The sequence below is a fragment of the Ictidomys tridecemlineatus genome, chromosome 7 (assembly GCF_052094955.1).
Source record: "Ictidomys tridecemlineatus isolate mIctTri1 chromosome 7, mIctTri1.hap1, whole genome shotgun sequence".
In the NCBI taxonomy this organism is placed as follows: domain Eukaryota; kingdom Metazoa; phylum Chordata; class Mammalia; order Rodentia; family Sciuridae; genus Ictidomys; species Ictidomys tridecemlineatus.
In genome coordinates this window covers 33,711,801-33,725,014 of record NC_135483.1, presented here as the reverse complement: position 1 = coordinate 33,725,014, position 13,214 = coordinate 33,711,801, and the positions used below count along the sequence as shown (strand labels likewise).

Here is a 13,214-nt window from a genome sequence, read left to right as displayed (position 1 = left end):
AGATCCACCCTTCTCCATGGAAGTGGAATTTTTAAGGAGAGTTGTGTTGCTGTAGGGATGGTGATGTTAATATTTCTTGTTTCAACATAAGCAGAGTGAGAAAGACCTGGGCTGCTTCATGTCTCTGTATTTCAGAGTTGAGCTGATTGTGCTTTAGGATCCCTTCGGTTTCCCCTGGCCGTTACAGAATAGGTTAGGTTAAAAAAAAAAAAAAAAACTTGATAGATTTTTCATGGCCTGAAAATAATTCCAGGCGAGATCATTATTTCAGCTGTCCCTGTCAGCAAGCAACCTTAATGAGTACTATTCTGTGATTTATTGCCAAGTCACAATTTTTTTTTTTTGGTAAATATTTTTTTATAAAATATTTAAGGCTACATCTGACTTTAGGTCATTGGAAGGGATTAAATTTCCTCCAAATGTCTGCTGCATTCTCCAGGGGTTTGGCCACTATGCAGATTTCAGGATGCTGCTGACAAGAAAACTCAGCTCCCAGACTCTGGTGGCTTGTCACCTCCACCCAGCAGAATTTAGCATCGACTGGAAGAGATGCAGCAGCTCTAAAAATGTTCACATTTCTTAGTTAAATTTTCTCTATTTTTCTTCCTTTGCTAGGCATCAAATTCAAAACTTGAAATACCAAAATGGATTTTGGTATTTCATGTACAAAGCCACCTGACTCCTAGCCGAGGACAGGAGGAAAAGGGGGCTGCTCTGGATAGAAAGGCTGGGTCCTCATTTGGTGGCACATGTCTGTAATCCCAGTGATTTAGGAGGTTGAGGCAGGGGGACCACAAGTTCAAGGACAGTCTCAACAACTTAGCAAGACCCTCTCTCAAAATAAAAAAATAAAAAGAACTGTGGATGTAGGTGAGGGGGGTAAAGCACCCTGGGGTTTAATCCTCAGTATAATTAATTAATTAATTAATAAAAGTAAGAGAAACCCTAAGGCCTTCCAGCAAGGGGCGACAGAGGCTGGTCCTACAGCCAGCAGGCTGGACACTTTGGCCAGTCTGCCCACCACTCTCCTGTCCCTGCAGGAGAACACATAGCACAGTCCTTCTGCAGGAACAAATGGGTTTCTGTAAATTTCCTGCTCCAGGCTGATAGAGGCTGATTCTGAGGACAGGGAGGCTGACTGAAGCTGGATTTCCTCGGCTCAAGTTTCAAGTTTCACAGATTGATTTGATTTAGTTACATTACAGTGCAGGATGCAAACTCAAGAGCTTTCACACACACACACACACACACATACATATTCCAAACCTTTCTTCAAAGGTAGCATTGTGTTTAATATTTTAATAAGTCTTTTTGGTTGCTCTATCATAGATTTTTTTTTCTTCCTTTTTTAAATTTCTGCAGTGCTGGGATTGAACCCAGTATTTCACACATGCTAGACAAGTGCTCTACCACTAAGCTACCTCTGCCACACATTTCTACTTGGTTGTTCTGAAGACCAAAAGTAGCCAACCATAGGGTAGTAGTGTGGAGCCTTAACCTTGGGTTTACTAACTCCTTGAAATTATGCCAAATTGTATGTATCTACATTTCCCCTAGAACCTAGAGGACATAGCTTTCATCAAAGGGTCAAAGAGGGCCTAGACATTTAAGAACATCAGCCATGAGCTGGGATGTGGCTCAGTGGTACCATGTATAAGACCTTATGTCCAATACCCAGCATCACCAAAAAAAAAAAAAAAAAAGAAAAGAAAAGAAACAACAACAACAAAAAACCCCTCAACTTAGCTATTTGTTCAAATTTTAAAGTCATGGCATTCATTAACTTCTGTTGCCTGCAATTGGAATCTTCCTGAAGGACATGATCCAAGTTTTTCACTACTCTCTTCCCATCCGACACATTCAATACAACACACACATCCATATGTCCAAAACCAAGTACACAGGCCATATTTTGCTTTCTGAGAAAAGCAACTTTTTAATATAGGAAAGTGAGCTTTTAACCTAAAATAGCCCAAACTTCCTTGTAAATTCAGTTGTTAATATTTGTCCTTCAAGGCTTTAATTTTTTTTTTTCATTCATTGAAAGAAAGAAAAAATGACAGAGAAAAATCCAAGTTGTCTTGGTTCTTAGTTGAATTCTTCTTTCCAGAAAAAAATTACAGTGATGAATTTAGTATGTATCTTTAGCAGTTCTAATTGGAACCTGCTCTTACAGATTTCATGGTCAGAGGGAATTATTCCTATCTCCCCAAATTCCAGGATCTGGTCTGTGTAAGGGTAACAAAAGTCACCCCCCTTCAGGGTAACTTGTGTTCTTCTTGCTGTCATTTCAGGGCCTAAATTTCTCCTGCAGTTAACAGGTAGTTTGCTGAGGAATGTGATGTATCCTGTTGACTTAAGCCAGGCAGGGTACAGGTAAATTGCTTTTTAATAGTGAAAGCATGAGAGAGAGGCCCATTTTATATAATTACCCCCTTAACCTTATGTTCCCACCATTCGCATCTGTCTGTGCCCTATCATACAGACACTTCTCTAGCAGCATCTGAGATTGCATGATTTTTTTCCCCTTGGGCTCAGATGAGAAAGCTCCTGGTCTAAGACCTGCTTCCTTCCCATTGTCTGTGTTTAGGAAGCTACTTCTATGGGCATGGAGATAAGAACCCTTCAAATAAAGGCATTTTAAAATTTTTTGGTACCAGGAATTGAACCCAGTGGTGCCTAACCAGTAAACCACATCCTCAGACCTTTTTATACTTTTTTTTTTTTTTTTGAGAGACAAGGTTCGCTGAGTTACTACAGCTGGCTTTGAACTTGGAATCCTCCTGTCTCAGCCTCCCAAACCACTGGAATTACAGGTGTGTGCCACCTCACGCAGCTTCCTGAACTGTTTTCAATCCGTGAAACACTGGTAACTTGCTATGGTAGGTTTGTGCTCCAGAATACTTGATAAGCAAGCCTCTTATCTTGATAAGCCCCTTGACTTGACAAAACAAGTGAAAACTTTATTTATTCACTCCTGTGTCCTAATCTGACCTCACCCAGGGACCTATTACTGAGAAGCTACCTACGTCACTTTGGTTTGACCTTGGATTACCTAAGGTCAAAGTTGCTGTGTATTTTGGCTTATCCATTCATTATGCAAGTATTCGTTGAGCAGCTGGGGGAAGGTGGCCAAGAAATTACGCAATACTCATAGCAGCTCTCATCTACACAGGAGATGCAAAGCAGCTTATCTCAACCAGTCCTTCTAACCACCTGTGAAGTAGCTGCTATTATTATCTTCAGTTTACAGAGCAGAAACTGAGGCTTTGAGTTCAGAAATATCTCACTTGCCCAGCCATACCTAGGACTTGAACCCACATCTTTTTGTTTCTAGATATGATGTCTGAATAACTCTGGTTGTCCCTTGGTATCCCTAGGGGATTCCTGGTCCTCTTTGGATACCAAAATCCTCAAATGCTCATGTTCTTTCTATAAAATGTGTAATATTTGCATATAATCTATGTACATCTTCCCAAATACTTTGAATCACCCCTAGATGACTTATAATACCTAATGCAATTTAAATGATATGGAAATAGTTGTTTTAACAGGTTTTTTGGTTTTGGTTTTGTTTTTTTTTTTTTTTGGTACCAGGATTGAACATAGGGGCTCTTAACCACTGAACCACATCCCCTGACCTTTTTTATATTTTATGTTGAGACAGGGTCTCACTAAGTTATTTAGGGCCTCGCCAAGTTGCTGAGGCTGGCTTTGAACTTGTGATCCTCCTGCTTCAGCCTCCCAAGCTGCTGTGATTACAAGGGTGCACCACCACACCCAGCTATTATACTAGTTTTTAGGGAATAGTGACAAGAAAAAAAGTCTGTATATGTTCAGTACATACACACATTTTATATCTTTATCCACCGTTGGTTGAGTTTGTGGATGTGGAACTCACAGATAGGAAGGGCCACTGTGCTTTATGGTTCCCTGATATGGTAGGATTGGCTCTGGGTGGAGTCCTTTGGTCAAGAGCATCAGGGGAGAAGTGGAAAGGCAGTGGCTTTTGGAATAGGGTTAGAAAGCTATTTCACATTTTAATGGGAGAAGATGGTAGGAAGGGTTGAGGATACATGAAAGCAGTAGTCGGTGGCAGAAAGCAGAATACATTGGGGAATGATGCATGGCTGGGGTAGAGGAAATCAGGAGTGGAACAGGGTGTAAACAGGAAAATAGGTTGGCATCTGATTACAGAGGACCTTGAATGACAGACAAGATGACTCAACCTAATTCAGTGGAGAGGACCTAACCATTGGAGGCTTTTGAACGAGGGAGCAACATGATCAGGCTCAGCAGCAAGAAGGAGAATGAAATTGGAATGGTAGGGAAGAGCAGGGAAGTACGAAGACCTGCAAGACGGGCTTGCCCAGCGTCCATTTCAACCTTTACTGATAAAGTCTGGCAGCTAGAAACTGTGACTCCCACACTTCTCCATAGCTACCTCTGGATGAGGATCTCTGCAGCTGGCATGGAAGGTACAGCAACAGCTTGGTACTGGTGGCACTTGTTGATTCAGTGGCAGTGGTAGCTTTCCAGTTTTTGATGGAGACAGTAGGATTCCAAGAGTTGGGGGTTGTTCCTGGAAACTCTGTTTCCATTATCTTCACCAGATTTTTCGACAATTAGCTAGTCACTTGAGTCTGAGTTTTGCTCTGAGTGACTTAGTGTCTTCAAATGGATCCTAAGTGAGGAGGCCATTGCAACAGAGGGAGGAGGGAAACTCCAGAGCACAAAAAAGTGGGGAGTGGATGAGCACATTTGGGAGGTAGAGATGGGCCAGTTGCAATGGATCTTTGAATGTGGGGTGGAGGAAGTTGACAGATGACGCTGAGGTTTTTACCCCAGGGATATTGTGGGAAGTGATAGTCATTAAAGGGGCAAAAGCAGTCGATTTTGAGAAGTAGGTTTAAATCTAGTTCTTTGGAAGGCCTAAATTGTAGGAGGTAAAAAGAAAAGTCAGTTAAGAATCCATTACCGGGCTGGGGATGTGGCTCAAGCGGTAGCGCGCTCGCCTGGCATGCGTTCGGCCCGGGTTGGATCCTCAGCACCACATACCAACAAAGATGTTGTGTCCGCCGAGAACTAAAAAATAAATATTAAAAATTCTCTCTCTCTCTCTCCTCTCTCACTCTCTCTTTAAAAAAAATATAAATAAATAAATAAATAAAGTAAATATTTTAAAAAATTCTCTCTCTTTCTTTCTCTCTTTTTTTAAATTTTTTTTTTTAATATTTATTTTTTAGTTTTCGGCGAACACAACAACTTTATATTTGGTGCTGAGGACCAAACCCGGGCCGCACGCATGCCAGGCAAGCGCGCTACCGCTTGAGCCACATCCCCAGCCCCTCTCTTTCTCTCTCTCAAAAAAAAAATTAAAAAAAAAAAAGAATCAATTATCTTATTGGTCATGGTAGTGTATACCTTTAATCCCAGAGACTTGGGAGGTCAAGGCAGGAGGATCACAAGTTTGAGGCCAGCCTTGGAAACTTAGTGAGACCTGCCTCAAAATAAAATTTAAGAAATTTCTGGATTTGAGAAATTGCTGGAAAATTGTTTAATAGCACTTACAAAGTGCTTAGGGGTAAAGTCCCTCTGGGTTCTATTTTTAGCACCAAAAAACAAAAACAAGAAACACTGGTCTAGAAGGTTTTTTTGCTCTGAAGCTGAAGCTCCGCAGGAATTCACTATGTTTATTCACTATGATAAAGTTTATTCACTATGATAAACTCTTTGCCCGGCCCAACGATTGGCACATGATGAATACTCAAGAAATATTCATTGAGTAATAAAGTTGCCAGAGGAATTATAGGAGGAAACATTTCCTATGTATGGGGGTAGGAAATAGTGTAGGTGGGCTAAAAGAGAATGAGAAGTAAGAAAGAGACTACTGGATGTGATGATTGGTGACGTTAGATGGATAAAACAGAACATTTTTTAATGCATTTCTAAAATAAATTTATATTTATGGTCCTAGGGATTGAACCCAGGGCCCTTTACCACTGAACCACATCCCCAGTTCCATTCATTTTTTATTTTGAAACAGGGTTTCACAAAGTTGCTGAGGCTGGTCTCAAACTTGGAATCCTCCTGCCTCAACTTCCCGAGTTGCTGGGATTACAGGTATGCACCACCACACCTGGGATAAAATAAATTTTTTTAAAAATTGACATAGAGAAGCATACAGAAAGTGTACAGCATACATGTACAGTTGAATGAATTATTTACCTTCCAGATAAAAGAATGGAATACTTCAAGCATGCTAGAAGCCCCCTCGTAACTCCTCTTCATTAACCCCCATTACCTAAAGGAAACCAGTATCCTAACTTCTAAGGTTATAAGTTCAGTTTTGCAAATTGTTAACTTTGTATAGAGTCATGAAGAATGCTTCATTTGTGTCTGGCTTATTTTGCTCAAAGTTATGATTGTGAAATTCATTCATGTTGTTGTATATAGCAGTAATTTATTCATCTTCATTGTGGTATGTGTTCTATAGTATAAATATACCAAATTAATTAATCTATTCCGTTGATGGACTTTTAGTTTGCTTCCTTATTTTGACCATAATTATATCTGCTGTGAACATTTTTATATAAGTGTTTGGTAGGGGCTGGGGATGTGGCTCAAGCGCTAGCGCGCTCGCCTGGCATGCGTGCGGCCCGGGTTCAATCCTCAGCACCACGTACAAACAAAGATGTTGTGTCCGCCAATAACTAAAAAGAAATAAATATTAAAAAAAAATAAGTGTTTGGTATACCTATGTACACATTTATATTGAGTACATATGGAGAAATAAAATACCTGGAACATAAGGTATGGACATGTTCAACTTTTGTAAGTGCTATTGAACCATTTTCCAAGTGGTTGAATTAATTTCTATTCCATCCAACAATTAGATTTTACAATTTTCCTACATCTTCTCCAAAAAGGATTAGTGCTTTTTGTGTCCTATTTAAGAAACCTTACCTAATGTCAAAGGCATGAAAATAGTCTCACATTTTGTCATTGAGAAGATTTACTCTTTTGTCTTCACATTTAGATCTATAATGTGCTTGGAGGCCATATTTATGTATGTTGTGAGGTAGGGGTCAAGATTAATGTTATTCCATTTGGACAACCAATTGGCTCAGCACCATTTATTTGAAAAGATTGCTCTTTCCCGCTGTTCAACAGAACTATCTTTTTTTTAGATTATACATCCACATATATAAGTCTGAAATTTCGACCCTGCCATTCATCCAGATTCTAAAATTTTTCCCTCTTAATATTCTTTACTCTTTGTTCCCTGAAATAGATATTAATGACCAGTCTCTTTCCCAATCTCCAATGAACATGAGATTCATAATGAATATCATCCTGGGATTGTTATACTGGGACCAGTGTTTCCTAGAATTCCTTTCTTTGTATGATTCTGGGTTGAATTGGCCCCAAAGTGAACTTGTTTGAGATTTAGAGATTGGGCTTTAGAGGTTGCTGGTGAGAGGTGGTGAGACAGACCACAGACATGCCAGTAGGTTCCAGTTGGCCCTTATCCTTCCCCATTCTTGGTCCTGCTGTCTTTTCCATTCACCAGCTCTGCCAACAACAGCAACCCCAGGACGGCCAGCAAATGCTGTGAGAACTCACGCGGCGGCAGTCATGAAGAGCCAGCCGCCTGGATGTGACTGGGTTCCAGATTTCCCTGCAAGCCATGGCTGGTTAGTGACTTATTTCTGATTCTTCAACTTCCTTTTCCAGACCTTTACCACCTCCCCAAATACATTTTCTGTGATAAATTCCTTATCCCATAATTCACAGTGGTTCTACCTCCCTGAATGGACCTCATTGGACACACACATGTTGAAATAATCCACATGGAATAAAACTGTACCTGGTAAATTTTTAATTGGTGAAAAAAAATTGAAGAGCTGGCATTAGTAGTATTCTGGGCTGGCATTTACATTGCTGGTTTTGAATTAATACCTTGAAGCTGATATTTACCTTCTCCCTCTTTTTTTCTCCACCCATCCTTGGCTTCCTAAGATCATTTCCCTTGTCTATATGCCCATATCCACTTTCCCTCCAAATTATAAACTCATTTAGAGGTTCATCTTACTCATTGTTACATTCCTCTTTATCAAAAAGGAATGTAGGGGGCTGGGGATGTGGCTCAAGCGGTAGCGCGCCATGCCTGGCATGCGCGCGGCCCGGGTTCGATCCTCAGCACCACATACCAACAAAGATGTTGTGTCTGCCGAGAACTAAAAAATAAATATTAAAAATTCTCTCTCTCTCTCTCTCTCTCTCTCTCTCTCTCTCTCTCTCTCTCTCTCTCCCCTCTCTCACTCTCTCTTTAAAAAAAAAAAAAAAAAAAAAAAGGAATGTAGGGGCTGGGGATGTGGCTCAAGCGGTAGCGCGCTCTCCTGGCATGCGTGCGGCCCGGGTTCGATCCTCAGCACCACATACAAACGAAGATGTTGTGTCCGCCAAGAACTAAGAAAAAAATAAATAAATGTTAAAATTCTCTCTCTCTCTGTCCCCCCCCCCTCTCACTCTCTCTTTAAAAAAAAAAAAAAAAAAAGGAATGTAAACCCAGTGCCACAAGAATTCCAGGAGGAAAGCTGGGAACAAAGGCACATCCCTGTAATCCCAGACTCCAGAGGTTGAGGCAGGAGGACCTCCAGTTCAAGTCCAGCTGAGCAACTTGACAAGACCTTGTCTCAAAATAAAAATTTAAAAGAGCTGGAATGTAGCTCAGTGGTAGAGCAGTTACCTAGCATGTGTGAAGTTCTGGGTTCAAAAATTCCTGATACTGAAACAAAAGCAAAACAACAACATCCAAAGAATCCCAAGGGGAAGTATGAGTTCTGGCTGAGAAAGCTCACAAAAGTCTCCTTGGGGTGCTGGCACTCAGCCAGGGCCTAAATGTTGAAACAGGCTCTAGCTAGGCAGGAAAAAATGAATAAGCAAGAATAGGCAACATTGCTCTTTGTGGTATGTGCCAAACACTATGTCAGGGCACATTTTCACTTCAATTCTATGAAGCAAAGTGCTGTCCCCTCTTCATTTCACAGATGGGAAAACTGGGAGCCAGTAACTAGAAAACTAACCCATCACCACAGTCCCCTACTAATACCCAGGCAAAGGCTAGGGATGGGGGGTGGTTTGTCTAGACTTTAAGAGCTCTCCCTTAGAATGGAAATTTCAAAACTTCAGTATGGTTCTTGAATATGTAAGGGAGACCTGGAAAACACAGGAAAAAATTTATTTGTGAGAGAGAAAGAAAAAAGGAGAGAATATGTGTGTGTGTGTGCACTTGCTGTTTTTTTTTTTTTTCTTTCTCCAGAGAGAGGGAAAAAAGCAAGAAGAAAAAAGGCAACAAGATTAGAGAAGATTATATAACCTGGCAGAAAACAGCAGAAATGGCTGAGGGATGTTTTCTAGAATGTGTCCAAGGAGGCTCTGAAGGACAGCTAATGTTCAATTTTAAGATGCCTAATTTTCTGTGATGTAAATTTCCCATCTGCCTGAGTTTTTAGTAAAAGTAAAATGTGCTACACACAAAGATATGTCAAAGTGAATTTATAGAAAACAAAACAAAACAAAAAAATGACCCAGTCTGACATGTGAGTGAACCATACACTGAGCTACTGCACAGAAGCAGAAGGTCAGAACAAGAGGTACCCAGAACTTCCCTCTCCTGGGAATTTGCAGAAGTTTTAGAGCACTGGGTTTTCCAAAATCTGTGCAATGGAATACTTGAGACAATCCTCTTTGAATCTGAAAAGGCAAGAAGTTTCCTGCTGCCGGGTGTGGTGGTGCACACCTATAATTCCAGCTACTTGGGAGGCTGGGGCAGGAGGATTGTAAATTCAAGGCCAACCTGGGCAACTTGGTGAGACCCTGTTTCAAAATAAAACAAAGAGTGCTGGGGGTATAGCTCAGTGGTAGAGTGGTGCACAGGGTCCTGTGCTCCATCTCCAGCCCCCCAAGGGGTTGGGGGAAGGCTCTCTCTGACTCTTCCATTACTTAAGGAAATGGGAACCTAGATGCAGGAGGTCTGAACCCAAGGAACCTCTGGAAGGGCCAGTTGAAGTTATGGCTGGAGCCCCTCTCCCCCCACCGGGTCAAAGAAGAGTGAGAACTAGATGAATTTGTCATGGGAAAAATGTAACAGTGGTCCTCTTCATGCTTTGAATATAGCCCTTGCTGCTCTGCCACTGCAACTTATTTTTAAAATGGACAGGTTTCTTTCTCTTCTTCTTTCCCCCCTCCTCCCTAATCTCTCCCCTCCCTTATCTCAGGGGAAACTGGACTACCTTTCCTCCCCATCTTAGGCAGAGTCTTCTGTCCTGAAGTACACACCCCACATAAAATAGAGTAATCCAGACTTTGGGAAGGGCAACAGAAGATCTCAGAAATGACTATCTCCCAAATTAGCAAGTGAATTATAACTCCAGAGAACATGGAATGTAGCCTTTAAATCACCTCTTTAAAAGCCCTGGGGTTCCTGCTGATGGGCAGAATCACAGCCTCTGGGACAAGAGTCCTCTATGTTTTTCTTTTGCTAGCAAAGCAATAACCCTTTTTCTTTTTTCCCAAAACCATGTCCTCATTATTGAATTGGCATCAGAGACAAGGACCTAGCTTTTGGCAAAGATATTGCTCTGCTCATGGAATTCAGCATCTATTTGGAGACACAAATGTAGAAAAGAAGGGATGACTGTTTGAGAAGGTGTTTAATTCAGTGTCAAGGGGAGGCATCCTGTGGGTGGTGGATCCATTTTAAAGTCTATTCACCATTTAGTTATTTTGAGTGACCTTTCCTAGTGAAGTTCTTTTTGTTTGTTTGTTTTTAACACAGACAATATGCTGTTTAAAAACTCTAGCCTCCAACTGCACATAACCCACATGTGGTGTATACTCTTAATCCCAGTGACTCAGGAGGCTGAGGCAGGAGGATCTCAAGTTCAAGGTCTACCTCAGCAAATAAGTGAGGCCCTGTCTCAAAATATAATTTTATTTTATTTTAAATGTTTTTAAGTTGTAGATGGACACAATATCTTTATTTTTATTCACTTATTTTTTTATGTGATGCTGAGGATCGAACCCAGGGCCTTATGTGTGTGTGGTAAGTGCTCTACCACTGAGCTACAACCCCAGCCCTCAAAATATAATTTTAAAAAAAGGGTTGGAGATGTAACTTGGTGGCAGAATTCTTGCCTGGCATGCCGGAGCCCTGGGTTTGTAACACTGGTCCACTTTATGCCTTGAATATAGCCCTTGCTGCTCTGCCACTGCAACTTTTTTTAACAAAGGTCATGTTTCTCTTCCTCTCTCTGCTCCTCCCTAGTATCCCCACTCCCTAATCTCAGAGGAAACAGAATTACCTTTCTTCCCCATATTAGGCAGAGTTATGGGTCCTTTAGCACATACCCAGCATAGGAAGAAGTAATCCAGACTTTTGTGAATGGCACCAGAAGATGTCAGAAAGGAAAATATCCTAAACTAACAAGTGAATGACAACTACAGACAGGGAACACCATTGCATCACCTCTTTAAAACCCCACTTTTCTCCCTGGTGGGCAGAATCACAGCCTCTGGGATGAGTTTCCTGTGTTTCTCCTTTGCGAACAAAGCAATAAAACTTCTCTCCCCCCCAAAAAAACCAAACCAAACCAAAACAACAACAACAACAACAACAACAACAAAACATGTCTTTGTTATTGGCATTGGGGACAAGGACCAAGCTTTTGGTAACAGGTGAAAATACTGGTGAAAACAAAAAGAATGCTGGCAAGATTTTTAAATATACAATAGCCTGGCCAAATAGAGTCTTGGAGAGACCTTCAACATGTAAGCTTCAAAACACCACTTTCTAGATTTAACTCTCTTTCTTTTAGTGCCTGCTTTTGACAAAAAGTTTTTTGTTGGAGATCCAAAATGGCGGGCCAGAGGGAGGCAGCATTCTGTGTTGCTCCATGACCTGGGACTCAAGTAGTGAGAATACAGCTTCTCTGCATGTGATAATCCTGCTCCCGAACAGGAAGCACCATGCCTGTCCAGGGCTCCAGGGCTCAGCATCAGAGTAGGTCCCAGCTACTCACCCACTCAGCACTATCAGGTGCCTCAGCGGGACCATCAACACCCACCCAGAAATTTAAAAAAAAAAAAAAGTGGTATTATATACACAATGGAATATTACTCAGCAATAAAAGAGAATAAAATCATGGTTTTTGCAGGTAAATGGATGCAGTTAGAGAAAATAATGCTAAGTGAAGTTAGCCAATCCCAAAAACCCAAATGCCAAATGTTTTCTCTGATATAAGGAGGCTGATACATAGTGGGACTGGGAGGGGGAACATGGGAAGATTAGATAAACTCTAGATAAGGCAAAGGAAAGGGAGGGAAAGGAGGAGGCATGGGGGTAAAAGAGATGGTGGATTGAGATGGACATCAGTATCCTAAGTGCATGTATGAAGACACGAATGGTGTAACTCTACTCTGTGTACAACCAGAGACATGAAAAGTTGTGCTGTATATGTGTAATATTGATGGAAATGCCTTCTGCTGTCATATATAACAAATTAGAATTTTAAAAATTTAAAAATATAAAATGAACAATAACATTAAAATGTCACATTATTTGTATGTATTTTAATGTGTTACTCATGAAAGATAAAATTTAAAAAGGAGTCTATGGATCATTCATTTTAAAAGTTTTGTTCTTTATATTTTTATGAATAAAAGGAATATAATTCATTTTAATTATTTCATCTAGTAAAAGTTAAAAAGGACTCCAGAATACCACTCATCTGTTTTTCTCCAAGAATAACAAAAATATTTATCCCTAATAAATGGTGATCAGAAATGACTCACAGTAAATCGATTCATAATACTCATTTCTGTAAATAAATAAAATGATGTTGATGAATGGATGAGACATAAAAGGTATCTTTTGTTGTTGTTTGTGAAATATTAAAATTTCAGGGGTGTTTTTCTCCTAAGAGGTTTCTCAGCAGCTTGGTTTCTCCAGAGGCACAGTTCTGCAGCTGCACACAGCAGAGCTACTGCTGCCCTGCTGATGGCAGGCCTGAAGTGGAGGGACATTCAAATTATTTTTCAGACTTAAGTAAGTCCAAATCTCACAAATGGCCTCCCTCCCTAACCCTCCTTTATGATGAAAGATAAAAGCAAATGACTTGAAATAATGAAGAAAAACTGCAAAACAACAT

General features: G+C 40.6%; 1 long non-coding RNA gene across 2 annotated transcripts; it reads left to right on the top strand.

Moving 5' to 3' along the window:
- Positions 1–4,249: 4,249 nt before the first annotated feature.
- LOC144365442 (uncharacterized) lies at positions 4,250–12,929 on the top strand. 2 transcript variants are annotated; one of them, XR_013423873.1, is made up of 4 exons: positions 4,250–4,478; positions 6,047–6,123; positions 7,574–7,697; positions 9,326–12,929. It is a non-coding gene; the product is annotated as an uncharacterized LOC144365442 (long non-coding RNA). The 2 variants fall into 2 exon arrangements; XR_013423874.1 differs by having other exon boundaries at positions 8,359–12,929.
- The last annotated feature ends 285 nt before the right edge of the window (positions 12,930–13,214 follow it).